This window comes from Coturnix japonica, chromosome 5 (assembly GCF_001577835.2).
Source record: "Coturnix japonica isolate 7356 chromosome 5, Coturnix japonica 2.1, whole genome shotgun sequence".
Taxonomy (NCBI): domain Eukaryota; kingdom Metazoa; phylum Chordata; class Aves; order Galliformes; family Phasianidae; genus Coturnix; species Coturnix japonica.
The window spans coordinates 43150233-43169958 of NC_029520.1; positions in this window are offsets into that span (position 1 = coordinate 43150233).

Here is a 19726-nt window from a genome sequence, read left to right on the forward strand (position 1 = left end):
TGAATCGTGCTAACAGCTGTACAACTTTACTCAGTTACCACAGCAGAATTACTTTTGCAGTCTAAACAGGAATTAAAAAATGTTTTTTTGTCTCAGCCTTTTCTATGGCAGACCTCAGATTAGCCTGCACTGTGAGCAACCTGGGAACTGTTTGTTGCAGGTCAGTGCTTCCTTTCTCACTCTGCTTTTATGGCACTCAGAGAAGAAAAATGTTATTTATTGACGAAGAAAAAGTTCTGGAAGAAAAATCATTGCCGGGAGAATTTAAGATGGAACAATCTACTGTTTTCTAGCATATTTACTGCCTTATTTTCTGGGTGGGAACAGTTTCACTTAAATTGCCTATGTTCCCATCTAATATAAGATCTCACCCACAGATTTAATGACAAAAACTTTCATGTAATAAATCAGACAGAAGGGCTTCTGTCTGATGCAATGATCAATCCAATTGTACTTTCAGAAGCCTACTGTACAATATTGTATTCACTGATGTATAAACAGTGAAGTGTTGAACAAGACAAATAATCATAGAAGTCCAAATGGATTGAGACTAAGAAAGAGGTAATAGTAATTTGAGATTCCTGTTTTCCATCTGCTCGTACCAGAAGGGTAAAAAGTGTAAGGTAGGGATTATGTGCGCTAAATGGCCAAGTCTCAGCTTACTCCTAATAAAGCAACTGTGAGGGTTTTTGTTTTTTTTAAAAAAGGCCTGTTGCTTGTAATTATTTTCAGTTCTGTATGGAGGTCTTTTTTTTTTCAAATTGAAAATGTAGGTCCATAAGGAGCAAGTAAAATTCCGATAAGTTTTTGCTTAACAAATCTGGTTTATCAAAGTAAATCTGGTTATGCAAAGTAAACCCAGAAGCAATCTTTTCAAAAATAAAAAGTATTTTTTAGCCTAGATTTGTCTTTTTATCCTGAACTTTGTATTTGTTTGTTTGAAGCATCTTATGAGCATGAGAAAAACTTCTTGATCGCAAACTTTAATTGTTTTGGTTTTGCCTGATGGAAAGGAGAAATGTTTGTTCTTTAGATCATCACAACATCCATAATTTTGAGAGGGAATACAATTTCACATGTACTCAAGAGCTTGGCAATTTGGATTACGATCTCCTAAATTTCGAAGTAGCCTAGAGTGGGATTTGAAAATCCCACTGGGATTTTCAAATCTGAAGTGGGATCTGAAAATGGACCTTGCGATTAGTAATAGTCATAATGTTTTAAAGATAACATTTGCTTTCCATTACTGATTTTTACTTTAAACCTAAACAATGAAAGTAATCAACGTGTGTAAATGTGTTATGGCAACACATGCAAACCTCTACTCTGGTAAAAAGTACATGAAGCTGAAGTGACACTGAGACACCCTCTTCTGCAAAATTGCTCAGCTTGATAAGCAGTGTGTTAACACCAGTTTGGCTAATACAACTTGAAACAAGAAAATGTGAGAGGACTTAATTTTGCCACTCCTTAACTGCAATGCAGTTAACTCTATCAGCTGAAGAAGACGTTCCAGTAAAACAGGATTCGTGAAAAGTAATTATCTTTTTTTTTTCTATTACTGCATTGCATTTTGGGTTAGACCTGAATAACTAGCCGATCACTTTCCTAGTTGTGCAGGTTTGATGTTCATGGTTTCAAAATCAACCATAGAAGCCTAATATTCAGCATGCACTCCTTTCACTCTATCATGTATATCCATAAACCGAAGAGATCTGTAAGAAATGAGCAAATTTAATAATATAAAAGTTTCCAGCAGCCTCAAGTCAAAATAACAATGGACAAAGTTGATAAAATTAGCTTGATTTCTCTCTCATAGCTTCTTGTCATCATGTATGGGTCTGATAATAATTATGAGATTTATCAAAGAACAGATTGACATTCTAACAGTCATTATATTCATTTCATGTTCAGCTGGGAGCCTCTGGAATACATATTGTTAACTTCTTTTCTCCATTATCTCTCTCAACTCTATCCTCAAATTAGTCAACCCCTATGTATGCATTTGTGGGAAAATTTTAGCTTCATCTGTACAACAGATGATACAGTCAATTCTTTTGTGCATGTGTGTTTTTTGACTGGATTTAATCCAAGCAAATAACAAAATTATTGTCTATCATTATCTGTTGGAGCAGTAAATCAGAAAACAGGCACATAATGTAGGTCTGTGTTACTTTGCAGAAGTTGATCCTAACTATGAAAATAAACCCATATTCTTATGCAGCAGGAAGCACTATGTCTTCTTGAAATGCAGTAAAACAGAACACCAAGTATGGGCTTGACAGAAACTCTATCAGTTTTCTCCTTAGCCTCAGGAGGTCAAAATAAACTTGGATTATTTACCAGAGTACAGTATTTCTTTTACAGATACAGAGACATCTGCATTCTCAAGTACATCCCCGATGCTCATTGGAAGGCAAAGTGGATTGTCTCTCTTTCTCTGCTATTTTTTCATTTGTACTAGGTATTCCAGGTAGATTTATGGGATCCATAGTATAAAACATGTATTAATGTAGGCCTTACGTACCTACTCCATGCTAGCAGGTCTGTATTTTCTCCATAATGGCCACCACTTTCTCAACCATGTGCTGATTCTATTGTAAGACTGATTAAAAACAACAAAACCAAACAAATGAGCAAACAAATAAAATGCTTACAATAGAGCAGGGGTCTTTGGGTTTAGACCAGAAGAATGTATTACCGTTGTCTAACACTTAAAATTTTCCCACATAAAAAGCTGGGGATTTTTTGCTTCTGTAAAATAAATTTTATATCTGATGAAGTGTGTGGTCTAGGTTGATTGTTTTGCAATTTAAATTAGGGGTTGTTGTGAAACCTGGGACTTCATTTTATGAGTGTTCACTGACGTTCACAGACTCATTCAGCAAAAGTCATGGCTGGTAAGTGAAACTGTGTCCCTTAGAGCTTCAGGCCACTGCTGAGACATGAGGAGCAATATGAGGCGCACACAAGAGTTTAGCAGAAACGTTACTGGTATTAATTACTACAAGAAAACCAACTTGCATTTTTTAGGTTAGATCGTAAACCCTCCAGCTGCTGAACAGATCTATAGGTATCTTCCTTCTGCATTTATTTGCCTCCTAAAGGAGCACAATGCTGAGAAAATGGCAATTAAGTGAAGTAATTTCTTGCATCTGGGTGGCAACTGAGGGTCCAGATAAATAAAGTTGTGAGGAGTTTTCTAAAGATTCAGCTTCTGTAGTTGTTTATTCAGCAGCAGTTTAGGCACCAGGCAATGTAATTGTTCCTCTCTAATGCCTTAAAATGCAGATATCACTGACCTCAGTGTAAGAAAGAGACTTTTACCAAACTTACAGATTCCAGAACTAGAAAGAATTCCTAATTTCTGAGGTGAAGGAGGCTTTATGCCAGAGTATCACAGGAGCAAAAGGGAAAGGAAAAAAATAGAGATGTATTGCTTTTGATTAGGGATTAATTTTGGTTTATTAGAAGTAGGGTCAGAACAAAAAGAAAAGAAAAAAAGAGAAAGAGGGAAAAGAGCAAAGACCACATGCTTGTTAGAGTTCCATATCTGTATTCTCACTCCCACCCTGTGCTGAGTTTTTCAGCCTTCTCCATCCAGCCTTTAAAGCAATAGAAATGAAAAATCTCTTCATTTTCACAAAGCAAAACTGTCTCCTTGCATCCTCCCACTGCAGCAGATATGTGTAGCAAATGACACCAGAAACCCTTCTACTAAGTGAGGGGTAGAGTTTCTCAGACTACTCAGTGTGTTCCCATGCTCCCCCAGTGCAAACACAGGAGCATCTGAGTGGGATCTGCTACTTTTTGTTAGTGAAGTCAAACATCTGCTTTAACCTGTCTGCTTCCTGTGCCGTCCTGCAACCGCTCTGAAAGAAGCCCCTAGAAAGGGTACCAGGCTCAACTTTGAGATTCAAGATAAGATGCTTAGATAAGAACATAATCTCCACATTTCTGCTACCCACTTGATGATCTTACATAAGGCTGAACCTCTCACTTAACAGCAATGAAAATTTCATCAACAAAATTTGCTTTTGCTCTGCCAAGACATGACAACTTCAATTAGAGCTGAGTTGGAAAGGCATTTGTGTTTATTACATCAGCCCAACTGGATGTCCTCCCTGTGATGGCTCTTTCTCTGCCATTCTCCCGGTATTTGATCTTCTTATTCAGATCAGGACAACTGAGGAGTGAAAGGAAATACAGAGTAGCTAAAAACATTTCTGAAGAATCTGCCCATAATCATGACTTTAATTCTTCATTCATTTTTTAAGCCATAAGTAAAACATGCTCTAAACCACACTGCAGTCAGGTCCAATTCTGCTACGTCTTTGTTGAAAGCTTGATAATTCAGATGAATGCAACAAAGAAAATGCATTATAAAAATCCTACCTTCCTCAAAAAGATCTACTTGATGGTCAAGTGACTTATTTTTCTTTTTTCAAACCTGCTGTTAACAGCGCTTCCTCAATCTTTTTTAGTACTTACATGTTATGCTTTGTTAGTTCACTTTACATGTTCCATTCTGCCAAACATATAACAATACTGAATATTTAGCTTTTAATCAACTGCTTACACTAAAGTCTGCTGAAATACTGACACCTGGAACAGGAGGTAATGGAAGGATTAGAGCCACTTAGACTTTTCTTGTAAACAAGCCAGAGAAATAATGTGATTTATAATGAAAAATGCATGAAGTACAAGTCACCACTTAACATATAATGTAGTTTAGTATTCATCTTAAAAATTGTAATTATTTTAAAACTGAGTCAACCTCAAATACATGGAAAGGTGTAAATGGCAAATAAGAGAAAGTGAATGAAAGAAAGAAACTGAAAAGATTTGCTTCAGATCTTTTTGCATTTTACTTTCTTTACGTCTCCTTTTAGGAGGAGATGAGACTAATATGGTCAGTTCCTGCACAATAACTTTATATTAATCCATAGCAAATTTCAGATAATTTGAAAAGAGGAGGTGAAATCTGAAGGATAATTAAGTTCCTACAACTTTTGTGAAGATTGGCAAATAGCTTGGGGAAAAAATACAAAAAGAAATACCTCCACTGAAGAATATATGAGTAGAACTGAGCTATTATGCCTTCTGTCAACAACAATCATACAGCCAAGAAACAAAAAAAAAACAAACCAAAAAACAGACTAATCAGTCAGGACATGTATGCTCATATTACTTCATTTATTACGTTGTTACAAATATGCATAGCTACATTTATTGCAGGCGGAATTAGAGTCATTTTCAGTGAAGAAATAAGATAAATTCATAGAGGAACATGTCTCAGTGATCTCAGCAGCAGATCTGAACAATCATCTTTGTTGACAGAAATTGAGTTTTCCTTTTACCATAATTCTTAGGTTTTCATCTGACACTCTGTGAGAATAAGAGCCATTTGTAAACTTGCACTCCCAAATCTGAGTTTCTGTTCTACATGGGAATTCTGTTTTTCCTAGATTTGTTTGTGACATGTGAGTAACTCTTATAAGGCAATTACAGAGCCAAATTCATAAATTCTTTGTCTTACAAATCATTTGTCATTGTGGGCAGATAGACGATAGGCTAAAGAAAATCTAGTTCTATAAAACTATTTTCAGAAAATATTTTCCTCAGGCAACCAGAGCTCAAATCTGTACAAATCACAGAAAGTACAGCTGAAACTTGTATCCATTTTTAAGTTCCTGAGTTTGATGAACTTATATTTATTTTACAGGGTTGTTTGAAATAGCTTTAGATGGACAAGGTGAATAATTATGTCAATTTTACATAAGTTAGAGAGGCTCAATGAAAAGCTGAAGTTATGGTTAAAATATTCAAGAATGGGTCTTAACAATGAAAGGTTCAATAAGCTCAGATTGTTCCATTTAAAGGAGGCTAAATGGCCTTTTGTTCACAATCAGTCAGTCCTGTACATGGGAAAAAATAATAACAAACTACCTCAATCTTAAAAAAAAATAATAATAATAATAAAAAAAAAATCAGAAGATATAAAATGATTGAAAAGCTGAACAGTATAGTTACATTATTGAGACTAGAAATAAAGTATGTTTTTAAAATGATGAGATAATTAGTCACTTCACCAAAGATTGCTTCCGAGACACCAGAGTCTGACCTGCACCCAAATTAACAGAGCTGCTTGACAGCCCTGTTGAACTCATAGAGTTAAGTGCTGTAGGTTTAGCTTTACTTCATCAAAAAATCCAAGAATATAATGTCCTGAATTTAAGCATTCACATTGCCACTATCTTCACAAGCTGTCCACAGGAATATTTTTACAATCACTTCAGTTTCGCGCTTTACAAAAGAAACATAGCTGATCAAGTAAGAGTTTTACCCTTACATGCTCCTGTCAGATAATCACTAATTTATTCCCCCCACTCATTTTCCCAACTTTCCATCTCTGCAGAAGTAGAAGAATACCACAACAATCCAGAAACCTTATTCTTAACCACATCCTCTGTAGGTGAACTGCTGTTTCCTGTCTTCATGCACAAGAAGTGTAATAGTACCTTGAACACTAGCTGGCTCAGACATAAAACCCCAAAGGTGTGTCCACCTTAGTATGCATCTCAGGTTGGTTTTGTTTTGTTTTGTTTTGTTTTTTTCATGCAGTGATGACCCCAAGTCAGACAATTAAAATAAAAAAAAAAAAAAACAACACAATGTTATTGCCTCTGCAAATTCACTTCTATGAGGCAAAATAAAAGTTGGGATTAATGTGATTGTTGTTTCTACACCTGGTCTCCTCTAAAAAAGACTTTTGTGCTGATTGCTCATCCCTTCTGGACAAAATATTTTCCTCTCATCCTCACCCTTGAGATATTCCTTTATTTAGGAATAAATGCTGTTTGGCAAGGCATGGTTCCTGCACAGAAAATAAAAAACACAAAAAAGGATAGTAACATTTCCCTATCTTTCCTAAGGCAAAATACTCTAAGTAGCAGACCTTATGCACAATGAACAGGTTTAAGTAGTATAGCTGGTGGCTTCCTCTGGTCAAAATGAGATGTTAGGGAACCATGAGCCTAGTTGTAAGAAGCAGTATCAAAATTTTTAGACAACATATATTTATTTTGCCACGACAAATATCCTTTGCACTCCCACTCCTGCCTCTACCTGCAAGAGACATGTTTCTGCAAGAACGTTGCAGGTATAAACACTTTGGCCTGAAGTCCTCTAAGCTTTTGCCACATACCAACATCCATTGAGATGACAGCACCAGCACCATTGACTCCATTGACAGCACCATTTTGCTCCTGCCATGAGCAGGACATGACAAAATTTTCCCCTAAAATTTAATAATGATTCTACAAGATGGCTTATTTTTCCTTCTCAAAAGTTGTTCTCAGCACCTTCCATTTGCAATGAAATTCTACATTTCTGTAGTTGCACAATAGCAATAGCAATTGAAAGGATGTGCAAGGCCCAGTGTGCAAGTATGACTACCATTCTCCACATTGCAACTCTCCTCAATTTCATAATTTTTTAAGTTATTGTGACTGCCATTATCACCATAAGCAAAATATATCTGCATCCTAATGTAGAGTCAAAACAGTCTCTACAGGAAAGAAAAACAAACAAACAAACAAACAAGCAAAAACAGTAACTGTTTTTTTTTTTGGCTGTTCTCTACTCATTAGGCCACTTACCTCCTCTGTTAAAAGCCAGCCTACTTTGTAATGCCTAGTCACATTTGTCTCCATATTTTTATTATTATTTTTTTTTTCTTAGATTAAAGGTCCTATACCTGTAAAATGTGTAAGCCATCATTCTGATAAGAGTCCCTAGTCAGATGCTTCCCAGCTGTTAGACCCTCTGTACATTAAAACCAACCCTAAAATACCCTGTTTTCATTCTCTTTCACAAGTGAGAACCACAAAGAAATGTGTTTTATAGGTATTGGAGATCCAGCTGTGAGGAAGTGCCACTCTGACTCTCACAATGCTGTTGAAATGGAAAGACCAGCCTCCTTGTATCAGGAAGACTGGCCAAGTGGAGAAATATTCCTATACAGAACTGCTGGGGAATGTGACGAGACAGCACAGAGGGAGAACGGCACTCCCAGACACCCATGATACAGGTGCTCATAAGTACACAGTAGCCATCTCTACAATTTTTAGTCTTGCAATTAGGAATGAGTCGCTGTAGAAATATTTCAAAATAGAACTGAAATTAGTTTTAGAGCTACAAATAGCATCTGTCTTGACAGACCCCTGAAGAAAGATTTCTCCATTTTTCTTATTCTTATTGCAGTGCTATAGGCTTAGATACATTCTTACTTGCTTTATGCTATCTGAAGATATCAGGAGACCTAATTTAAACCCTTTCTCTGTGGCCCAGGACTTATAAGGTTTGGACTCCTCAAAGTTCCAGCTTTTTTCACGTTCTTTTAGGAAATCTTACTAAAGCTTCTTTACATAGGTCACATTATGCTTGAATTGAAGGAAGTGTGATACTTTTTCCCTAGTGGTACCTATGTAGGATATGCTAGTTTACTGCTAAGTAAACCAATATTGTGTCATCTCTTTCAATAAACTGATTTTTAAGGTCAAGGTTTGTTGTTTTGGTTTTTTTTTTCCTTTTATATGCAACTTAAGAAGTAACAAGGAAATCCACATTTAATTTGAAACAATCCTAACTTGCCATATGAGCAGATGACAAATTTCTGATTAATCAAGATTGCATTATGTTCACATTTTTAAAACTTACTTATATTGTTGTCACTCTTCAGACCATCATATTAATTGTTACAGTTAGTAAATATTAAAACTCCCCTTCTACAAGACATTGGTACTTGCATAAAATCACATCTTAGAAAGCAAAATAGGTTCATTTCTATCAGTTCTACACCAATGTAAAGAAAACTGGCATCTCAGATTCTACATGATTAGAAGTATGATTATTGATTTTATTAAGAAAAAGTAATTTTGAATCATGAACTTGATATGGTATCTTCTATCTAAAAAGGATGTGCACCCCAAGTAAAAACAGAACAGTGAAGGATTTTATATTCCTAGTTTTCTCACAAGTGTCAACTAAGGCTCTAGTGCATCAATATGGAGCTCTGAAATGCTCAGTAGTGTCATGATTTTACTGCTCTGTTTACAGTCTGCCTCCAACCACGTACCATTTCTCAAGGTCTTCTTTCTCTGCGCATAAGTGCAAAGAGTAGACATGCTCTGTTCAACTTGAGCAGGGCTTCTGCAGAGATAAAACTGTCATTAGGAATTCTAAAACACATTGTTTAAATGACTAAACAAAACAAAGCAAAACAAAAAACAAAAAAACAAAAAAAAAAAAGAAAAAAGAAAAGAAAAAGAAAACTGCAGTTCAGCACAACTATGTAAACTGATGTCCTTTATAAAAAAAATAAGTATAGGAGGACTCTGGAATGGGTAAAGGCTAAATTATTCTTCTCTCCAGATGAGTGATCCTTTCAAGTCTATGTTTAAGTTTACCTGTGCAGCAATGGGAGCAAGCCATCCCTGTACAGTACCTCATCTAAAGACAGATAAATCTTCAGAGCTCTGCAGGGAGCCCAGGTGCCATGGTATATTTTATCATCACTCTATAAACCATGCTCTGCGTCCACGCTTTTATAATGAGCACAAGGACATGAAGACAAAGAGCCTTGCTGCATATGCATCATGTAAATCTATCAGTTTCATTGCTAAATTTGAGCAATTCTTCTAAGGTCAGTCTATGTATCAGAGACTCTCTCTCTGTGTTTACAAAGATTGAGAATGAGATCTTTGTTTTATGTTATGGTACAAAATATATTCAAATGTGTTTTTATTGCCTGCTATGCTTTCTACGATAGCACTCTCGCCAATCAAGAAAAAAGAAAAGAGAGCTGAAACCCTATAGAAATAAGAAAACAAAATAAGACGATGAAAAAGAAAAAGAAACAGCATGCGAAACCTAAATGGAACAAATGATAACTGCTTCAATATAAGAGAATATGATAAAAGAAAAAGCAAAGAAAAAAAGAAAAAGAAAAAGAAAAAGAAAAAGAAAAAGGAAGGTTTCTACATTTTTTATATTCTTTCTTTTTATTTCTTTATTGACTTTTTATCTTCCTTCTCTCTCTTTCTCTTTCTTTTATTTATTTTTTCTTTCTTTCTTTCCACCTCTCTCTCTTTCCCCATGTCTTTGGTCCTGCTCTTTTCTTCCCTGCTTCTTTCCCTTCTTCCTTGCTTCTTTCTCCTTCGCCCTCCACAACCCTCCATTCCTCTTTCTTTTTAAGTGGTAGAAAGTGCTACATGCTGTGTGTGTGAGCATAAAATGTCTTTATAACTCATGAGCCTGAATATTGCCTCAGCCTGTCTCTCCTTTACATGGCCCAAACCCAAACGTGATCCCAGACTGATCAGAGAGTGAGAAATAGCTTACAAAGCAGAGGCATTAGCAGAAAGATACCAGGGAGGAAGAGTTAACAAGTCAGTCTAATCTGAGAGGGAAAAGTCATAATGAAAAAGATACTATGCCTCTTTGAAAAGATGTGTCACCCGGCCTCCTGCACCAGGGCCGACAACCTGCCATACGCTGTGCTGTGTGCTCTGACACCACCTCCATGGTGCTGACATCCCTAATGTCAAAACTTTTTTAGACTGCATGTGGAAAGCAGTTATAATTGGAGTTTCGATGAGCCTAAGCTGAAAAAAATACCAAAACACAAAAAATGGGAAAATCTGCAGGCAACATTGTTGTCAGGATGTTTGCTATCCCTTTGTTTTTAGATGATTAATCTTACTGTTATGACTTCTATGACAGATGTTACCATAGTTCTCAATTATGGCAGTTCAGAAGTATAATGTAACTGCATGGGAGACATAGCAGTTACTGAAAATGGAGAGGAAGGAAGGAATGAAGGCAAGGAATGAAGGAAGGAGAAGGAAGGACAGGAAGGAGCGAAGGAAGGAGGATAAGGAAGGAGGAGGAAGAGAAGGAAGGAAGGAAAGGAAGGAAGGAAGGAAAGGAAGGAAGGAGGAAGGGAAAGGAAGGCAAGGACTAAGGAAGGACAAGGAAGGAGGAAGGAAGGAAGGAAGGAGGAAGGAAGGAAGGCAACGGAAGGAAGGAGAGAAAGGAAGGAAGAGGAAGGAAGGAAGGAAGGAAGGAGGAAGAAGGAAGGAAGAAGGAAGGAAGGAAAGAAAAATTGATATAATCTCTCTCCCAACAGCTATTAAGGTTTCTTTTCAATAACTGATGCTTTTCAAAATCTGTCACGAAAATCTGCTGGTGGTTGGAGACCCACTCTCAGGTTTCCAAGAGTTTTGTTGACAGCACCATATTGTTACCCAACTGGGGCAGGGGCACAGAGTCCTGGATGTGGCCACAACTTCAGCAGCCCAGGTTCTCACCTCCGCAGCACAAGCCTCACTACACTCAGAGACACACACATCAGCTGTGTGAAGCACCTCTGCACCCAGAATTTATATTCTGGTCCAAGGAAACTTAATCTGTCTGCAAATCTCCAATCTAGAGCCTTTTCAAAATCTACACGTATTTTTAAAGTTCTATGGTGGGGTGTTTCTTCCCATGACAGGTTTCATTTAATGAGACAGAAGAACAGCAGAAGCCTCAGTAGAATCAGCCTCCTCAGGGTATCAAGAAATCTTACACCGAAGCTACATTGTATTTTACTATCAGACAGAAGATTTTAATTTATTTTACTGTTGCTTAAGTGCCCAGGGTCCTGTTCTCAAGGGATTTATTTATTCTAGTCAAGGATAACTGAATTCTTTGGCAATATCTTTGCCCTGTGCCCTCTCAGTTAAGTCAAGGTGTTTGCTTTCTTTTGTTTGCTTGTGTATCAGCTGAATACTTTCTAATCTCCATCATCTTAGGGCTTTTTGTTCAAATATTCCTGAAGTACAACTGTCTTCCTTCTATCTCTGTTAGGAAATAATGGCTACAAGGCCATGAGAAGTAGCCATGTTTTGAGGCTCAGTAAGTGCTATGCACCAATACAAGCATAAAGCTGTTTGCAGGATAATGTGAAACAGCTCCTCACCCTGGATTTAAAGGGATGAGAACATCCTAAATCTCAATTGGGCAGCAAGTTTCTTACCTTGGCCAGGGTGATCCAGCTCCTGGAACAGGATGGGAGTCAGGAAAATGAGATAAGGGAGTCCCATGGATTTTTGATTGGAAAAGAACAGTGTTTTGGGTGCCATCTGAAACCTAAGTAGTTACCAAAGCACATGACTATACCCCTTTTGCTTTATCTGAAGAGGCAAGAAGAGGCAGACTTGAAAATAAGGAATAGTTTTGAGTAGGTGACAGCCTGAATTAAGATCCGTTTGCTGATTATAATGAGCCTGTGAAGTACACCTAAAAGAGCCTTAAGTGTACTCCTTAGTTATATTGGCTCTCTGCAGTGATTATCTGTTTGTCATCTGTGTCTATTTTGGAAAATTATATTTTAGTTATTGTGAGTTAGTCAGCAGCTTGCACAATAAACAGCTAGTCACAATGAGAGTGTCAGACTCCTACTGGGTCCAGTTACAAAAATGTTTCCACCAAGAGGATTTATAAATGAAGCATACAAAGAGCCAGTCTCTTAAACACAGTGCTGTGGCAAGGCTGTTCCATGCAGCAGCAGTAGAAGCAATTGTTTGGAAAATGCACGATTGAACTGAATTGGGCTTTTTCCAAAACTCTTTGAATTCCTTAGGTTTGGGGCATGACTGAGGTGGCAGGAATCATTAGTTCAGGAACAACAGGAAGGATTAGTTTGAAATGATACAGCTTGAGGGAAAGAGGATAACAGAATACCAGGGAGATGTCAGTTTGATCCATTGCCATTTCCAGGGAAGGTCTGTATTTCTGTTCCATGTTTCCAGTACTTATTACCAGCAGTTTTAATCCATGACATGCATCAGTATGCTTCATTGGGATTGTTGGGATGGGTTGATGGTTGAACTAGATTATACTGGTGGTCTTTTCCAACCTTAATGATACTATGATTCTATCAGTCAGGCTTTTAAGAACTGTTGCAATGCAAATGAGTCATTGCAAGCTATTCTGAAAAAAAATTTAAAAAAAAATCCCTATAATATTACTGTTATCTTCTTATTTTGTCTTGTCACATACTACACTGACTTAATTGGAAGTGATTTAGATACTCTAGAATCCAGTGTCACTACCTAGAGTTTGAAACATTTTCCAAGAGTTGATGGGAGAGAGGAAGGAGAGCAGTACATATGCATGTAGGTAGACTGCAAACAGGGAAGAATCTTCCTAAAAAATGGATGACCTGAACTACTTTCCAAGCTGTCGCTTTGTTAATATCCCCTGAATGTTCAACTTCTTTCTTAAAGATTTCATCTGTGCCACATCCTGTTAATAACATCATCTCATTACCACAATATCAACAGTCACTCAATGCTCACTTAACAGAAATCTTTCAAAACAACAGTATTTGGTTTTCACAGTTGGCTCTGTATGATACAGGTTAGAAATTTCTTAGCTCTGCTTTTTCAGCATAATTACATAATCTGGAATTAGTCACCCATGTTGACCTTTACACAGAATCAAACATTCAATTTAGATAGTTGTTTTGTCATTAGCAAAGTAAGCAGTTCTCAGTAAGAAGATGAGAACATTCCTGCTATTGTCCAATTGTGTCTGAGTAAGCATGTAAGAGTCAAGGTGAGGGGCAAAGTTTGCAGTAGTTATGTCCATTCTTCAGAAGATCTGGGTTCTCGTTAGCTCTCACAACCATTAAGGTCCAGACTTTCACTCTGAAAGAAGTAATTTTCATACTTTCATCAGAAGCAAAATCAGCATGTTTACATAGAAAATGATTTAACATATGGAAGATGAAGGGATACATTCAACTGAAGAATACCTCCTGTCAGTTCCTGCAAATTGCAGTTTGTGTATAAGGGGTAAATCCGAGCCCTGATATTGAAGTTCTTTTATCTCAAAAGTTTTCCACAGGCAGAAAGCACTCTGACCACCAAGATAGCTGCCCCACATCTGGGATAGGTTTCAGCGGCTGTTTGCATTTTTGTGCTTAGTTACCTGGCTGCACCCTCCTGGAAATCAGAAAGGTTGTTCTGGGGCAACAGAAGGCAAAATGTTGCCTGTAGCTTTTAGCTGCACCAATCCTCAGTGCAAATATCCCACACACAGTGGTTTGAGAAAAACAGGAAGAAGCAAGATAAGCCAAAGCCTCGGTGACTGCAAAATACACCTTAGTAAGTCCCTAGCTGATACCGCCTCTTATCAGATGAAATACCTTAGTATTAATTCCTTTTAATTAAATTCGTATTTGATTCTCCAGTGATCTTTCATGTATATTTATAGACACTCCTCACTGTGCTGCAGTTCACTGTGAGTTACAGGAGAACCATGCAGAGCACTGAGATGGGCACTGAAATACATGTTATAAACATGAATAAGGGTGTATCTATCTGTTTACACGCATACACAACTACATTTGTGTCCATACAAACACAACATACTTACATGAAATACAAGCTTAGACATTGCGTAGATTTGCTGACTGTTAATTTTACTCTCTCAGGACACTTTCTCTCTCTTAGATTGTTTAATATGCTCTTTTATGGATGAGGTCAAGCTGTATAATAGTCTGCTGATAAACTGTAAGGTGCCTGTGAAGCAGATGATCCTTACTAATAATTATCAACTTTTGACACATGCAGCAAACATTAATAAAAGATCATGAAGCTGAGGAATAGCACGACAGCACTGAGAAAATCACAGGAAAGACAAAGATACACACAAATTTTGAATGCTTTTTTTAAATTCTTATTTTGTATGATGATGACATTGGAAAGTGTCTTATTGTCCTCCAGTCACAAAGTAACTTTCCCCACTGTCTTAAAATAAATAAATAAATAAATAAATAAATAAATTTAAAAAAAAAAAAAAAAAAGACTGGATGATGCAGGGAAATTCTGCATCTCCCTTGAAATACATTTAAGATTTTTCTATAAATATAATAAGTATTTTTAATATGTGAAAGAATAATGAATATTTTTTAAAATGTATGCTGTACATTCTATCCAAAATAACCATATGTAACAATACAGTAGGTGCTCTTGTTTGGTTGCTCAAGAAAGTGAGTTACAAAACTCTAATTTCATTCACCTTTTCCTTAGCAATGTACATTGTTGACTAGATGGACTAGCAGCCCTGAGTCTGGTGAACTTTCAGTGGACTCTCACTTCTAGATTAGACTTTCTTAATGTACAGCCTCTTACTACAACTACAAAAGTCCTGTTTCATGTTATCACAAATTTTAGAGAAGAAAAATTACCTATATTTCCCAACAGCAATATGATAAGCAGAGGAATTCCAGTTCTAGTAGCCTCAACAATGAATGAGTGTAACATAGAAAGGTTAATCACGGTTAAAGACTATTATTCTGTGGCCAGAAGACCATATTTATCCCCATCGTTTGTGGCTGTTTTTAAAAGGGACTTTATGATAGGCCTGGCTAAAGCCTTATCATTGTGGTTTGTGGTCAGATGGGCCAGCTGGAACACCGACCAGAATGTATTTACATACACAAAGCAATTTCTGGTGAGATTTCCTCAAAAACAGTTAAGCCAGCTGTTAAAGAAGCAAATGAATTCTAAGGTTAAAAACAATATTTGTGAAAATAACACTGTCCGTATTTGGGAATAAGGAAAATCTGGATGAAATCTGAAAAATACAAAAACACAGTCCAACTACATTATTCCTTAGCACATTATCAATTATCTGTAAAAAACTTCCGTCTTCATTCTGTTGAAGTATAAAATCATAATAAATTCTCCCAACTTGGGATTCCAGTTCTGTAGTCATCTTTAAAATGTTCCTCCCAGTAGACATTTATCTTAATGTCAAACCAGTCCTTTTGAGTAACATGCCCACATTCCTAAGAGGTGTTTGCTTACTCACTGCACAGGCAATCAAGTCTGCACTTCAGCACCTCCAATTCAGCTTTCTTCAGGAATCCTAAAAGGTATTTGTCATCTTTGGTGGTTCTTACCAAGTTGAATGTAATTCAGATTGAGCTCGTAAACTTGGCTGAGTCATCTTAAGGTGAATACATGCTGCAAAATAAATAAATATCCAAGAGATGCTGTCGCCCAGACTTAATGTTGTTTAATTTATCAGAGGAACCTTCTCTGTGTGTGAATTTGCTGGAGGCCCAGATTTTGGAGAATCAAGGCAGTTTCTACCTGTGAGAAAATTATCTCATCCATTTTAGATACCACTGAGGCTCATTCTGGAGAATTTCTGACATAAATCAAGGCTCTCCCTAAGTCCATCAAAACAAACTGAAGCTGTAAGCACTGAAGCAGATATTTTTGAACACCTATGCTCAACACTGAGGGCAGTCAAAGTGGTTTCAGGCAGCAGTGTATTCTCAGGGGCCGTCGCGGTTAAAAGAAACCAAGCTTTGCTGCCAGCATGCCCCAATTGGCTGATTAGCTGCCGCACTCTGCTTTCATGCTTATAGATATATACTTCATCTTTCAGTGTGTTTTCTGAGGGCGCTGGTCAATGTTTACTGTGGGACACTCAGAAAGCATTTATTTTGCAGGGAGATAACTGTTTGTAAATCCCAACTAAATAGTAGGCAAAGAGATTTTTGATAAGCACCTAACAAATTATTTAAGGGATTCCTGGGATCACTTTTAAGAATTCAAACAGTAGTGCCACTACATCTGTTTCACATGGCCAGACAGCTTTTTGGCATAACACAACTCTGAGAACTTCTTAATCTTTTCCTAAAAAAATCCAGCACAACTCTGTCAGTACTATGATTATTATTTACAGAACACCCTGGGTATGTGTGCTTCATTCATATACATCTGTGCCCCATGGAAATTGCATTCTGTGAAGGAGAGCTAGCCTTTTGTTTCAGCCTTGTGCAAGAGTTGGCATGTTGCAGCAGTGCTCTAGGTGAAGCCCTGAAGGAATGGTGATGGGACAGTGAGTCAGAGAATTCCCATCTCCTCTCACGTCTCCTAAGGGAGTCATTTGTTTTAGTTTTTTACTGATTGCAATTAATTTGCCTCCTCCACCCACTTCCTGCCAACCTGCCTGCCCTATGCACAGATATCGGAAGATTGGGCTCCCCATCCATTCTCACTGCCTGTCACTCACCTGAGGATGTTCTCACATATGTGCCTGTCATCCTCTATGGGCAATGGAAGCAAAACATGGTAGGGAGGTTACCAGTACAAACAGGTGAGAAAATAGGAGACACTTATGACAAGAAAGAATATATTTTTCATTTAAAGAATCAACACTCTAGATACTCATGTCAGTTCAAAAAAGAACACTCACAGAGGGTATCTCTTTGTAGAAGGAAAGGAATATCTCTAATGAGATGTTGTTATACCCATTTTACAGATTGATTTCAGCCACCTGAATTTCCAGGAAGGCTGAGGTTATGTGCACAAACACAGAGGTAACAGTTTGTCTCATCTTTTCCTTAGTAGTAAAATTAGATCCAATGGATGTAAAATAGAGGTTTGATTACTCACATTGTTCTTGATAGGTTACACACTGAAAAGCTGACTAAGGATAAAAAAAGAAACAAAGTTACAGATAATATTAGGTCCAGGATTCCCTGATCCCAACGCCCCTAATATTAACTACTACATAATACTCCCTCTTGTGTTCATTCATACGTTGCTCGTGCCTATGGAGGGGAGATATTTTACCTTTCAAAACATATGCATTTTAATAACATCAAAGGAGGTCACTCACTTATTAGAGGGAGTAAAATGACCGATCTGCCAATCCTCAAACCCTTTTGTTAACTTTAGAATCATGGGAAAGTCGTTAAAAGGGCTACTCTTGGGCACAGATAAGCAGGCAAGCTGTATATAATAATGACTCTGGGGTCATTACAAGGATGGTGTCCAAAAACTAAAAATACATGAATGACAGCACAGGAAGAGGATACTGTTTGCAAATCTAACTTTTATTCTCTAAATTAGCACAGTAAAGGCTGTAGAAAGGAAAGTGAATCCAGCATTTTAGGAAATTATTTATGAAATGTAGATGGGCCTTCAGTTGGGAATAGGGCTGGGCAAAATGTTAGTGGTTCTTTGTTCTTGCAGCTGGCCTGTCGAATTACACAGAGCCAGCACAGTAAATAATACTACTATTGTTTGACTGTGTCAGAGACAGACAGAAGGTACATTTGGACTTAGTCCAAACACCACAAGGGCCACTCATAGTCACAGTGTCCAATTACTGCTTGCTTGACTATAAAATGCACTTTTTTGCTGAGCTAATTTAAGAATGGCAGCTTTTAATGGGGTTTACATTAAAAGAGTACTGCTGCTCTGGCTTTTGCCTGCAAAAAAAGGTATGCACTGTACAGGAAACATCAAACACATACACAGCGAAAATAATCTGAGTAAGATAACATTTGCATAGCAATAACAACTGTGATAGCAAAATCAGTGCTTTGCAAAGGAAAAAAAAGAAAAGATCAAGATCTTGAAATAACCCTTTGCAAAACATAAAAAAAGCCACACAACTACACTGTACGATGAAACAAGTGCATCCATTCTAGTTCTCTGCAAATGCCCACATATTGCATAACTTCTTTCAGTCTTTCAAAGAGTAATTGACCACAGATTTCACAGTTTTTGCACACTTTTCTTCAAATTTCAGTCGTACTCATTTTTGTTCGTACTGCCACATGGTCTGTAGGGCACTAAACTCTGTGATCCATTTTGTAAATGTCCAAAATTCATTTGTATAAGAAAAAACTTCTAAAAAATGCATTTACAGAAGATTATTTCTACAGGAGAAAGATCCCTTGGGATTAGTGATTCAGAAACTCTCCCCTCTACAGTAAGTGCATATCAGGGCTTTGATTTTCTTTGCCTATCTATTAGCTAGAGATAAATTTAGGTCTCCTGCTTAGAGCAATCTGCCTACAGTGCACAAAAGATCAGTAGTTGTCAATGATCTATGAAGACTTACTGTGTTTCTCTCCTCTGCCATGCTGACAAGGTGTTAATTTCTCTCTTGGAATAGCAAGTTAAAAAAAAACAAAAAACAAAAAACAAAAAAAAAAGAACCACAGCAAACTGATAAATTTAGGCAAGGCTTAGCCAAGGACCACATCACTTTTTAAGACTACTTGCTACCACTGCTCCATCGTAGTTTAAAAATCTTGCATAACAACAATCAATAACAGAATGTGGCTATTCTCTAGCATTATAATCTTTTTCTTTATACATTCTTAGTACAAACACTTGCACATGAACTTCCACTAAGAGTGTTCACAAAAGCATTTTCGTTCACAGTTGTAGGATGGTTTTAAAATATGTACCACTGGTACAGAAACATTATCAATCCAAACGTTAAAGCCTTCATAAGCTCTATGTAGGTGAGTTCATTCTCCTTTGCTTTTATCTTTGGATGTCTTGCAGAGTGCTTCATTTGGAGAAAGACCTAAAAGCCACATTGGGTAACAAGAAGGGATGAAAGGGTAAACCTGTCTGTTCGTATTTGCCTGCCTTCAACATGGAGAACACAGCAAGCATTCTGTCAAGAAAAATGAGGATATTCTTTTTTGCTTCTTTGAATCCTCAAAAGACGCATCTTCTTTGTAATAAAAAAGAAGTATCTCAATACTTAAGTCAAAATAGCAAACTTTTCAAAGGCCAGAAACTTAGAGCTGGTCATGCAACTTGTGAATTGGGTACTGTACGTTTGTTTG